Source organism: Terrapene carolina, unplaced genomic scaffold, assembly GCF_002925995.2.
Source record: "Terrapene carolina triunguis isolate 2854851 unplaced genomic scaffold, T_m_triunguis-2.0 Scaffold88, whole genome shotgun sequence".
NCBI classification, from domain to species: Eukaryota; Metazoa; Chordata; order Testudines; family Emydidae; genus Terrapene; species Terrapene triunguis.
The window spans coordinates 34441855-34455448 of record NW_020664439.1 but is presented as its reverse complement, the minus strand read 5'-3'; positions in this window follow the sequence as shown (position 1 = coordinate 34455448).

Here is a 13594-nt window from a genome sequence, read left to right as displayed (position 1 = left end):
CATTTTTGGTCTGGAACTGCCCAAAGTAGAGGTACTGGCTAAAAGTTGTTATCAAGACGTGACATGAGTTTATTATCTAGGTCCACTTCCCAGCGAACACACATGTAAACATCACACAAATCACCATCACAATTAGCTACCTTTTCTCAGTCTCATAGGGTTGGAATGGACATAGACAATGAATGACCTTCCCACCTCTAGTGGTCACCCCATGACAGGGTTGAAGCACATCAGCAGGATAGCGTGGGGAAGTCTCCATTGCTGTTGCTCCTACGATTCCTGTTCTGTGGATAAAGGGGAGGAAGGTTGAGGCACTGAACTTGGGTTCGGTGGGTGAAATCCTGGCTCCATCAAAGTCAACAGTAAAACTTCCAGTGACTTCAGTGGAGTCAATATTTTAGGTGCTTGAGTGAAATTTTTGTGCTTGAGTGAAATGTTGTCAGTTGGTGCTGTGTGTGTGTTTATAGATACAGTTTGCTTTTCATATTGTTGTTAGAATGTCCTGCATACATTCTTTCCATATAAAATCATTTTCTAAAATAACTTAGTCCAATAGTTATACCTAGTCTGAATATCAAACATTTTAAAATGTTTTGATTATAAGCAAGTAAAGGAGCATATGTGCAATTATATTTTGGGTGCAATAGCTTTAGCTGCCACATTTTGGCATTTTATTTTATTAGCTAAAAGCCCACATATGGTTTCCATGTTCCCGATCTGAAGTTAAAGATGCAATGGCTGAATTAAGCAATGTTTCTCCCCACCCCAACTCCCTTAGATATACTTAAGAAGTCCACTCAGATTATAAAAAAAAGTAAATTAAGGTTTATATTATTCAGAAGGTGGCCTGTAGTAGGGACTAATATAGTGCTATTTTTGTAAGTGTGCTTGTACCCTGCACAAATTGTTTCGTGTTGTAAGATATTAATCACATTAAACATGGTAGGGGGGAGAAGTCTACATTGAATGCCAAAATATTTTACAAACAATAACAACACTGTTATGTCAACGCAAGAGGATCCCAATTACTTTACCTTCTCCATCTGGCCCAAAGCTACTCTGCCATTAGCAGTCAATGCTTAAAAGGTCTTCAGCAACCACTGAACACTGGACCTGGTGAATCTCAGCGACACCTTTGAAAGACTCAGTGTATAAGAAAGATTCAAGCTGCGGAAGCCTAGGGGAAACTGAGCTGAAAGGACCCAATTCAGCTCCATTTTCATATGCAAACTTATATGTGTTTGTGATACCTCTAACAGCACAGAAAAAATACATACAAGTAACAGTCTGGTGGAGGGACCAGCACTTATTGGATACAACACCTTTCATACCACAGTGTCAGGAATAAATGAACATGCAAGGGTGACCAGATAGCAAGTGTAAAAAATCGGGACAGGGGGTGGGGGGTAAAAGGTGCCTATATAAGAAAAAGCCCCCAAAATCGGGACTGTCCCTATAAAATCGGGACATCTGGTTACCCTACATGCAACTCACTATGGGCAAAATTCAGCCTATCTTGAATGGGTGCTTTAGGAAGTCCAAGGTTGTGTGTCTCTTTTTCTACTGCATTAATTCAAGAGTTGAGTAGAATGTGGACCTCATGCTTTCTAGAGTGCTAGGTGAAGGCAGAGTTGGGCTGGTTGGTTTGGTGATGTTCCATAGGCCAAGAAGATGTTCCCAGTTGATTTATGAGTGTGGCCAGGCCCCATCCCTCCTATGTGTGTCCTGCAGGCAGCAGCAGGTCGGAGGGAATGTGCATAAATTAGAGGTGGTTCAGATTTGAGGTTCCATCTCTTAATTTGGATCACACAATATCTTGCCTAAATCTCTATTGGCTTGTTTGTGATTCATCTTCAGTTTTTCAGTGATTGGATAATAAAATAACAATCTATAATTTAAATGGACCTCAGCTATTACTAAGGTGAGTAATTGGAAAAGTTTAGTCAGCTGATCTAGTTCATTGGGCTGGACCATTACTCTACCTATACAACTATCATTTTGGGGGGGAAACCACTCCCCTAACTGATCTCCATGCTGTCAGTTCTGCAGTGCTTATTCGGTCTAAACCTTTATTGACATCACTGGGAATTTTGCCTGTGTAAAGACTGTGGGATCGAGCCATAGCCCCACTTCACCAAAGTACTTAAGCACATACTTAAATCCATCCCTAGTCAAAGCACTTAAGTGCAGGCTTATTCCCATTTAAATATGCAGTTAAATGCTTTGCTCAATAGGAGCCCTTTATTCCTAAGGTATGTCTATCCTGCAATCATGGGTGTGACTGTGGCGTGAGTGGACATACCCATGCTAGCTTTAATCTAATTAGTGCAGGTACCAGAGCAGTGAAGTTGTGGCAGCGTGCACTTCAGCATGGGCTAGCTCCAGGAATAATTCCCCAGGGTTCTGGGTGGGCTTGTACAGCCCGTGCTGACGTGCATGCTGCTGCGACTTCACTGCTCCACTACCCAAGCTAGCTAGATTAAAATCGGCTTAGGTATATCTACATGAGCTGAAATGACACTTTGTGACTGGAGTATAGGCATATTCAAAGTCATTGGGTTTGGGTTCCAGACGTGGTTGTTATTTCAACCTATATTTTCAAGAGGGTCAACTATTTGTGAGATCCTCAGTTTTGGGTACCTAACTTGAGACAGCTAAGGTCAAATTTTCAGAACACCAACATGCTAACTGAAATCCATAGGGGCAGTGGATGCTCAGCCTTTCTGAAAGTCAGGTCCTAGGCATCTCAAATTGTGCCTTCAGAATTTGTGGTAATGGACATTTTGAAAATGTAGGACTTAATGTTTGTTTTTTTCTTTCATGCTAATGAAAGAAAAAAGGATTGAGAGCTTAAAGAACAAGTGACTGTTGTGCTTAAAGTCCTATAGAATAACTAGAATGGTTCAAGTGGGGTGGCGGGTGACAGCAGTTTGTAAACTCAAGAGACATTTAAACCATTCTGTCGACACTTGGAAAATACATTGCTAAGCTCAAGTAAGAAAACAAGTTATGGAAACATCAGTTTAAATGAACATTTCCAATCACTTGAACTCTATTTATTATATGCCTGAGTAGTTCCAGGGACAACAGAAAACTATGCATTGTTGTAATGCCAAGTACAAGAAAGGCAATATGGATGTTGTCTTGACTCTCATTCATAGCAATCTGAAAATTTTCATGCTTCCCCTGCCTTGCCCAGTTGAGTTAGTCTCTCGGGAAGTCTGTACCAAGGACTCACCTTTGATCAAACTGTTGGCACTTTACCAGGTTCTGTACCCTTTTGATGAACAAATGCAGACTGGTATTGAAAAACTGCAGTGTCACTCCAAAATAGATCTACTGATGGCGTTGCTATCTGAGCTGCTGTCCAGAGAATGAAATAAGGAAATTACTCAATAAAGAAAGACATTAGAGAAGACAGATGCCTAATGCATATTTTAAGAGCCAAATTGAAAAGTGAGGTGGTGTCTGTGGTGTACACGTGGGTTAATATATTACTCAGTGAGTCAGGGGTGATAATGCATGATCATGAGATTAACAATACTCACTGATCTGTCTTGCTGAAACACCCACGTTTGGAGTCAACCCTATTATAATGTGACAATTCCAGTTAAAAAGCCTCAGTTTGAAATAAAAAAGTTAATTTCATTGTTTTGCTTCATTGGAACAATAAATACATATTGGATAACACAGCACTCTTGCAATGGTCAGAAAGTGGAGCAATAGACAGAGCTAACCTGTGTCTAATGCCGTTGGGGTGACAGGGGGATCATTGTCTACCAGCGGAACCCAAGAGAATTTGCTCTTGACCAGCCTGGGCCTATATGGACAGAAATTGTCCAAATATGCCCTGTGCTGAGTCCAGTGTCCAAAGTCTCGGATGATACAAACAGTTGTGTAATGTCAGCTGATCTAAGGGCCGGAGCTAATGCTCACTACAATCAATGAGAGGCTTTGCATCGACTTCAGTAAGCTTTGGATCGGGCTGGAAAGGGTTAAGAAAACTGGTGCTCATGGTGAAGTTGTATAACTTGTATTGTTTCGCCACTACATATGCTATAATCTAATGGCCTGGGCTGAGGGTGGGTTTTTTGACCTCCCTCTTTGGAATCGCTGTAACTTAAGTTTACCTCCCCCTAAATTATGGAAAAATACACCCCCACTCTCTGCCAGTAGGTGAATTGCATTGTTGTGAAGCCTACTTGTCACTTTATCTTTGTGCAGGTCTCTAGATCTCTTAACTGTAAAAATAATAAAAACCAAACCAAAACATACGTTTGGGATCATTTTCAAATGGAGCTCCAGTCCAGATTTCTCAGGCTCCCAGCACCCACAGTTGGGGCCAGATTTTGAAGAGCGTTCATATGAATAAGGGCCAGATTTTCAAAAGGGGCAACATCTATTGACTCGCATTGTGGCACTCATGGCCAGATTTTTATTTAACCCCCCCCACCCAGCAATAATAAAACGACATAGCAACAGTACCACCAGCATCATTATCAATAACTAATAATAAATGCATCAAGAAAGTGTAAACAAACGACAAGAATGCTGGATAGCAGAGAGTTGCTGCTTAAGCCTGCAGTGACGACCTGAGTACTTAGGTTCTCATTTGGTTGGGTGATATTTAGGAGATGTGTAACAAATTGGAACAGATGCCATTGATTCCCAGAAACATAGAAAAGACCTTGGGGGTGGGGAGAGGAGGGTGTGAGATTTGTGGCTGGTAACTGCTCTTCCTTGCATGAACTTCAGTTATGGGGTGTGGTTCTAAACAAAGTTACTAGCTTTAGGTGGTATACAGTATGTCAATTGCAGAATTTACAAAAGACCTATATCCTGTAGGGAAGCAATTCTGAATTGATCTAACAGGTTCTTTTCATCTCCAATTTCTATGATTAATCAAATGTTTTAACTTGAGATTGCCAAATGCACATTTAACTAGTTAGAAAAGGTACTTGGGTGAAGAATGCACAAAAACACTACTTCTAGTAATTAAAATCTTTTAATGAATTCACTTCAGCTACGCTCCCTCCTGTTTTGTGTCCCCTTTCCACACCCAATTTCATTAGTACAAATAATCACAGAAAGGGAATCCCACACACACAAGCATGAGGGTTAAAAGAAACAATTTTGCACACACAAGTATTTGTGCTGAAAGTGATGGTCATTCAGGGGACAGAAAAATATCATCTGACTGACCTGATCAACAACAAATAAACAACACAGCCTGAATTTCAAATGTCAAGTAATGAATACTCACCAAAAGCTGCTTGTGAGGAATCTGAGGAGGAAAAGGTAACATTACGCAATACCGATTAATATGGAGGAATAAATCGTGAGGGATAACACTGCATTAGGAACGGTATTTTTGTGTGGTTGTTTAAAATGCCATCTTAAGCTTTTTGTCATCATTAAAAAAATCACTTTTGTATTTACTCTTTATAACACGCTGCAAGTTGGAAAATTATTCTTAGCCAGTGAAAGCTTCCTTACATAAGTGGGGAGCAGACGAATGGCAACAATGTTCTAAAGGGGCATGAACAAGAGAAAAGCGGGCAGAGCCAATGGGTTTCTGATGGTGATGTTGTACAATAGCGCCAAACTATCATTCATCCCTATTACCTTTTCATTGCTTCCTAGGCCCATGATATTCTTGTGCAGTTTAAATTCATAAATATGTCTTTTTAAGGAAACATTTACGTTGCAGTTAGAACATGGAGGAAGAAAGGTATAAACTTAAAAATCATACCAGGCCCATGTTACATTTTTTCCCCAAGCTGCATTTAAAATTAAAATAGCCAAATAGACATTCAGCATGAGATTTGAGAAGGCAAGTTTCTTTTGGCAAGTTCTACTACAAAATTTCACCTAAAATTAAATACAAAAGAAGTGGGGTGGGGTGGGGTGGGGTGGGGTGGGGGAAATACAAAAGAAAGATTTGTTTGTGGATTAATTATTCTGCTGCAAACCCAACCAAAAATTCAATGTAATTCATCATTAATAATACACTTGGAAGATGCTTAAAAATATTTCTCTTACTTTGAACCTTCTAAAGGCAGAGGCCCTGAGCCAATAAACCACTTAAACACATGCTTAATTTATAGTACATTAGGAGCCCCATTGAAAATTTAGATTAGTTCAGCAGATATGGCAATGGATTGGGACCCCTGGAGACCTGGGTTCTATTCCTGACTCTACCTCAGACCTGTTGCGTGACCTTGAGCAAGTCACTTTGCATTCTTTCTTTCCTCTCCTACCAATTGTCAATATTGTTTATTTAGAGTTTGTCTACACAGAGGCTGATTGCGTGACAAGTCAGGTTGTAAATCTACAGCATGTTAATTGGCTGTGCCCTACTACTGAGCACTAAAATTCCATCATGTAAACTGATAGCAGGGTCAACAGGGCCAGTTAGTGTGCAGCAAGCTGGTTTGCTTACATTCACACACTGGTTTGCTGTCTCCGGGTAGACATTCCCCTAGATTGTTAGTTCTTTTGGGCAGGGACCATCTCTTACCCTGAGTTTGTACAGTGCCTAACACAATGGCAACTTGGCTTGAGCTGTGGTGTCTAGACGCTATGTTAGAGTTGATACCAGTGACTTCAGTGGACTACTCACATACTGTAGTAGTTAACAATGCTTAAGCACTTTTCTGGATTGGGATTATTGGTAGGGCAATAGTGCCGTGTAAGAGTCCCGTCCAATTCCCTGATTTGAGTGACACTTGAGGGTACTCAGAACCTTCCAAGACTGATTCCTTGATCAGTAAGAAGTCCAAAAAGTGTATACATTAGAGCACTTTGCATCTTAGCGGCAATAGGTTTCTTTTTCATAAGATTTCATACCCTTTTCTATCACTCCCCCCCCCTTTGACATGAACTATTAAACACTGCTTACCAAAGTAATGTTATTGAACACAGATGTCCACTATCACTTTCAAATTGTTCAAATCAATTTAGGTTTATATATTTTCTTTACGTAGACATTCATATAAACTAAAATGTGCTGTGACAGTAATGATTTCACAATATACTATAGTCAATTAGGGAAACAAATATTCATTTACTAAATTTATTTGAAATATACAAACTTCATTTCCAAAATCCATTTGACATTCCGTTGAAAATAAAGAAAAAGAAAGAGCGCCACCTACTGAGCCAATTAGAAATTTTTTGAATGAAAAATGCTTACAAATTACCATAGGTTCCTTTGTTGTGATAGTGTGTTATCTACAGGGTCACTTTTGTTTCTCAAACTAGGAACTGGAGTTCTTCACATTTCAGGACAGAAGAGTAGAGCTTAGAATAACAAAGTTAGCTTTCACTTTAATTAATGGCATTGCTTTTAATAACTTCTTTGTACTTGTACTAAATTTAAAGTACTTTAGTGATATGAATTAATTTACATTACCATTGCAATGTTATTACAAGAAATTCTGATAATTGCAAATAATTGTATTCACTATAAATATTTCCAGACAAGAAACTTAGTTATGATGCAGTTAAGATTGCAAATAGGTGACAAAAACTTGAGAGGAAAGAAACCTGAAAAGAATTATTTTTAATAATTGGATATGAAAAAGCCAGGAAATTCTAAGATAAGGTAAAGCTAATACATAAACAAACAGAATCAAATATTGGAAAGCACAGAGATTTAGGGCATCAGCCTTCGGTGCTGGAGGCCAGACTTTCCCATTGCACTCCCCGTCAGCCCAAGCCAGGGAAGCTAATGATCCAACCAGCAGACCAAATTTGGTGATGAATCCTGCTCACATGCCACCTGAGGCACGTTGCACATAGACTAAGAAATTTATTATAGTAGAACCTAGGGCGCACAGTCATGAAATAGGGCCCTATTGTGCTAGGCACAATGATCTGTTCTGGCCTAAAAAACTATAACTAACATTCTATGAATCAATGGGCACAGTCCCTTTGATTTCAATATCATCAAATCTTTCTTCTGAATGGTTACAATTAATTTAGATCCCATGGGAGTATTTCAAATGGATAATTCCAATGTTCATCACTCATCTACATAGGACTTCATCTGCAATAGTACTGGTCAATTGCCTAGTGTAGCTAGTCCTTCAATAGTCAATCTTCCCTAGTATTTACTAACTTAAATAATGGTGTGTCATCAGAATGTTTTGCTACTTCACTGTTCAGTCCTTTTCCCAGATCATTAATCAATGAGTTACACAATGCCAGTCCTAGCATGGGACATGTCCTTCTGGACTGAAAATTTATTCCTTCTCTCTGTTGTCTATTGCTTAATCAGTTTCAAGTCTATGACAGATCTTTACCTGTTATTCTCAGATTGCTTAGTTTCCATAATAACTTGTTCTGGATGGACTTTATCAAAACCCATATAAATAATATCAACTGGTTATCCTTCATCCACTACTTTCAAGAGACCTTAAAGGAATTCTAATCAATAGGATTGGCATAATTTCCCTGTTCGGTGGCCATGCTGGTGGCTCCATATCATACCATCTAGGTGTTTTATATCTTTGTATTTAATTAATGTTTCAACCTATTTATGTGGTACTGCACTAAAGCCCACAGGTGCGTAAATTTCAGGCTCCTCCAATACAATATAAAAGTTTTAATACATAACACTCATCACTAGCCTGTTGCATTGACTCAATAAAGCAGGTTCTGCTTTGAGAGAGACTGCAATAAGAACAAGAACTGAGAATCTGAAAGCTCTGGACCTTAAATGGTAAAGTCTTCAAAAATGCCTAAGTGACTTAGAAGCCCATGTTTAATTGAAACTCTGCTATGCTATCGTTATCATATAACGCCATGCCAAGTCATGGGGACTTAGGTGTCCAAATGACTGAAGGCTCTTTTGAAAATGGGACTTATGCTCTAAGGGCCAGATTTTTAAAGGTAATTTGGTGCTAAAGATGCAGCTAAGTGCCTAGTGGGATTTCCAAAAGTGCCTACACATCTAACTCCCATGCTAAATGCAGTATACAAATTCTCTTCTTGAAGGAGATAAACTATCACAAAACAGTTCAATGACTTTTAGGTCAGCACAGAATCTGACATCCAAAGCGTTCTTCTTAAACGGATTGGCTAGACATAAGAACATAAGAACGGCCATACTGGGTCAGACCTAAGGTCCATCCAGCCCACTATCCTGTCTACTGACAGTGGCCAATGCCAGGTGCCCCAGAGGGAGTAATGATCAAGTGATCTCTCTCCTGCCATCCATCTCCATCCTCTGACAAACAGAGGCTAGGGACACCATTCCTTACCCATCCTGGCTAATAGCCATTAATGGACTTAACCTCCATGAATTTATCTAGTTCTCTTTTAAACCCTGTTATAATCCTAGCCTTCACAACCTCCTCAGGCAAGGAGTTCCACAGGTTGACTGTGCGCTGTGTGAAGAAGAACTTCCTTTTATTTGTTTTAAACCTGCTGCCCATTAATTTCATTAGGTGGCCCCTAGTTCTTATATTATGGGAACAAGTAAATAACTTTTCCTTATTCACTTTCTCCACACCACTCATGATTTTATATACCTCTATCATATCCACCCTTAATCTCCTCTTTTCCAAGATGAAAAGTCTTAGACTTTTTAATCTCTCCTCATATGGGACCCGTTCCAAACCCTGAATCATTTTAGTTGCCTTTTTCTGAACTTTTTCTAATGCCAGTATATCTTTTTTGAGATGAGGAGACCACATCTGTACGCAGTATTCGAGATGTTGGCATACCATGGATTTATATAAGGGCAATAAGATATTCTCTGTCTTAGTCTCTATCCCTTTTTTAATGATTCCTTGCATCCTGTTCGCTTTTTTGACTGCCGCTGTACACTGCGTGGACGTCTTCAGAGAACTATCCACGATGACTCCAAGATCTCTTTCCTGATTAGTTGTAGCTAAATTAGCCCCCATCAGGGTTATATATACCGGATTCTGTACAAGGGGATCTTCCTCATTTACATCAAGATCATGACATTTGTCTCTCCACCAAGGGGTTCCTTTCAGACAGACCCAGGGTTTTGTATATCATTTCAACTGGAGTAGGTGGTGCCTCCTAGAGGGGTGCTGCTGCCATTACAAGGACTTCCAGGGTTGTAGCCATCTATGTACCTCTCTCATATTTGTTTTGCAGCCTCCAAACTGGCTGAGAAGGTTATGGTGTGCCACTAACAGTTTGCTGCCTTGCCTACTGGCAAGATAGGCACTTTTGTTGATCTTCTTTGGAATTCTATACATGCCTTTCCTAAACAGTGAGAGTTAGGGGTTATGCTCTGGTCACTAATGTCAAACATAGATCCATCGCATTCCTCTTTCATGTGCACAGAGTTCTTTTCCTGCATGGAGTCAGGCTACAAGATGTCAGACATGCCCTACAGGGTGGAAACGGTATGTAAAGCAAAATCCAATCTATTAAGGTAATAGACTTTAACCTCCAATGTAGTGGATCGACTTTGGAATTGAGATGATAGGGCTAAGAGTCAGGTTACTTAGGAGGCATGGTGCTAAAGACCAAAAAACAAGCTAATGGGGAGATAGCTTTGGTGACACTCTTATAAGCAAGATCTGAAAGGAGGTTGATGTTTCATCCCAGTCCAATTTATCTTCCCTAATAACAATTCTCAAAAGGGACCCACTGTGCACCGACATCACTAAACACTCTTCATTATTCCTTCTGTGCTGAGCTTAACTTTAGCCACATGTAGTTTACATCAGATTTCCACAGAAAGATGTGCCTTGACCTCTGCAGATATAGGTGTTCATGATATTCAGTATTATGTGCACTTAATGTTTGTCACAATTTCCATTCTCTTGTTGGGGATTGGTACATCAATAACAGACTTTGGAAATAATCATGAAACATTAACAAGTACTGATTGTTAACAGGTGTTTCTGGCAAGGAATCCTTTAGGGTAGCTTGGACAAACTGCTATGGTTTGGTTGATAATGGCATTTTTCCCAGAGGGACATTCAAAGTCTCTCGTGTGTGCCTTGTATGCCTGCCAGCAGAGTCAGGAAGAAACCTAATTTTCAACATCCTCTTTCATGCCTACTCAGAAATAAAATGTTCTTCTACTAACTGCAATGTTTTCTCACATCCCAAATGAGTTGGCACAGTGATACCGTGTGATAGTTATAAAACAGGGCACTGCAATGACAAGAGCTGACCCAATGATTTATTGCAGTCAGATAATATTAGCCATAGGTTTAGCCTCTCTTTCATATGCATCGTTCAGAGGCCTGATCCTAATTTCTGTATGTGTATTGTTAGCATTCACTAAAATGTGTATTCACACAAATTCCAACCAATGGGTTGTTTGCAAACTGTTCACTTTGACTACACACTATCCGAGGTGCCGCATGGTATTCTTTCTATTTTCTGACTGGATAACAATCTCTTTAAAACAAGTCTTAAAACGAACAAATGGCAAATAGGAACTTCGCACTTCTGCTATGAATTTCAGAGGAACAATCACTCGTGCTAAAATTTATGGAACTTTCAGGATTTGCAAACATTTTCACAAATTCTTAGTACTGTGCAAATGCTCATGAACTATGAATAATACAAGTAGCCAGAGAGAAAAGCAAATTGAATTCCTTGCTTAGATTTACAAAAATGTTCACAAATCCCTGTTGTATTATTTAACTGAAACGAGTCTGATAATAGCACTTTGTTAAATCCCATACCAAGAGACTGGTTTGAAGGTCTAATAATCTTCGTCTTTGGAAGTCAGCATACCTCCTTACCAGTGGTTGTTTCTTGGGCAGTTGGGCCCGATGAGTCTTCAGTTCTGGACTAGAGCATTCTGAACAGATAGACCAGTTCCTCCTGTTACAGCTCCAGTGCAAATCCATGTTCCTTTTATCTAATCTAACATATATAGTTATTTATACCACGTTCATCACTGTGGTATTTGAACATCTGTAGTTACCTCTGTATTTATCTTTGACAGTTTCTGAGAGATTGTGAATGAATATTCTGACAGTTTATGCAGCCATCTCCAAAGACAAAAGGCCGGATTCTTCTTTTTTAATGGCCACTGCTGTGCTTGATGGTCTGTATAAACTCTGAAGAGCTCACCTAATAAAGAAGATATGTATGTCCTCAGAGCTCCTACTGCTCCCAGGCATTCTGACACTGTTTTTAAATATTGGTATTTAATTTCCTGTTTCCAAATGAGACTGACCTTCTGTCTCTTTTCCTAGGTGCTTGGAAGGGCCATTTTTGAGCCATCACATATGACAGCTGGACAGTTTGTATGACATGGTTTCAAGACGAGAAGAAGTCATGATATGACCCTGCCAAAGGCTGCTGCGTTCTGCTCAGAAATTACCTAGGTAAGGAAGGAATTTTTCTAGCAAAATCTTCTTACGGGTTTCTGATAATTGATTGATTGATTGCTTGATTGATTGCAAGAGGCAGCATTGCCAAGATTAGGACTCAGAAGATCTGGATTATATTCCTGACTTTGCCACTCACCTGTTGTGTGACCTTGGATAAGTCACTTTGTTTCTCTGTGGCTCAGATTCCCTTGCCGTGAAATAGGAATATTGATACTTACCCTCCTTTGAAAAGTGCATTGAGATCTATAGATGAAAGTGACATATGAGAATTAAAGATTTTTCAAGGGATAAAAATCAGAAGCGAGCATGAGATAAAGAGAAAGACAGATACACAAACTTTGCTACAAGTCATTTACAACACACTGCAGTAAAATCAGGAAGGGAAATACTGGATTTAAAGGACCAGATGAGTTATTACACCATACACTACCTCTAACCTCACAGTTTTCTATTGTTGATCAAGTCAAGAGCTGTAAACATCTCAGACTTACTGGCAGTGCCTTAAATAAAGCATCTCAAGAGCAAGAGCTTTGCAGGCTGTTGCAACATGAAATCGAAAGAATTTTGCCAGTTAAAAAAAAAAAAAAAAAAAAAATCAGTTTCCCCAAATATGTGAGATGTTTCACAAGGTCACCTTCCCCTATGTTTTTTAAAAATCCTTTTTTGAGAGAAAGCTGCTATTGCACGATAGAAGAGAGGCTTTGCTGCAACAATGGGAACACTGGCAAAATCTCTCCCTTTGACACATTCTTGACTTTGTTCCTTAAATTGTTTTTGCCAGGTGGGTAGCTAAAAAAAACCCCTTATTTTTAAAAATCAAATTCACCAGTTCTCATAAATACTCAGCAAGTTAAGTGTAGCCATGCTCAGTCTGATATAATCAATATGTGGGTCCCTTCAAACTCTGCTTTTTGGGATCCTTCTAAATGACATTGTGGCCTTGGAGAAAAGAGCACTGGTTCCCTCTACTATGCTATACTATGCTACTAAGCTATGCTTGTGCATTCTCTAACGGAATCCTTTAGAAAAGAGCCTCTGATGAACTCCCATGCCTGGCTACCCAAAGGTGCATATCCTGTATTTAATGTGAAACTTTTATTTTGCTATGCAGTTCTCGAGACAGCCTCAAGGTTAAAGTTCTAATTAAGAGCAGCCTTCTTTTCTTAAAGTACCTAGCAACATAGGGACACAATCCCCAACTGCTACCACAATAAAAATATTAAAGTAACAAAGCAAACAGACAGGCCTGG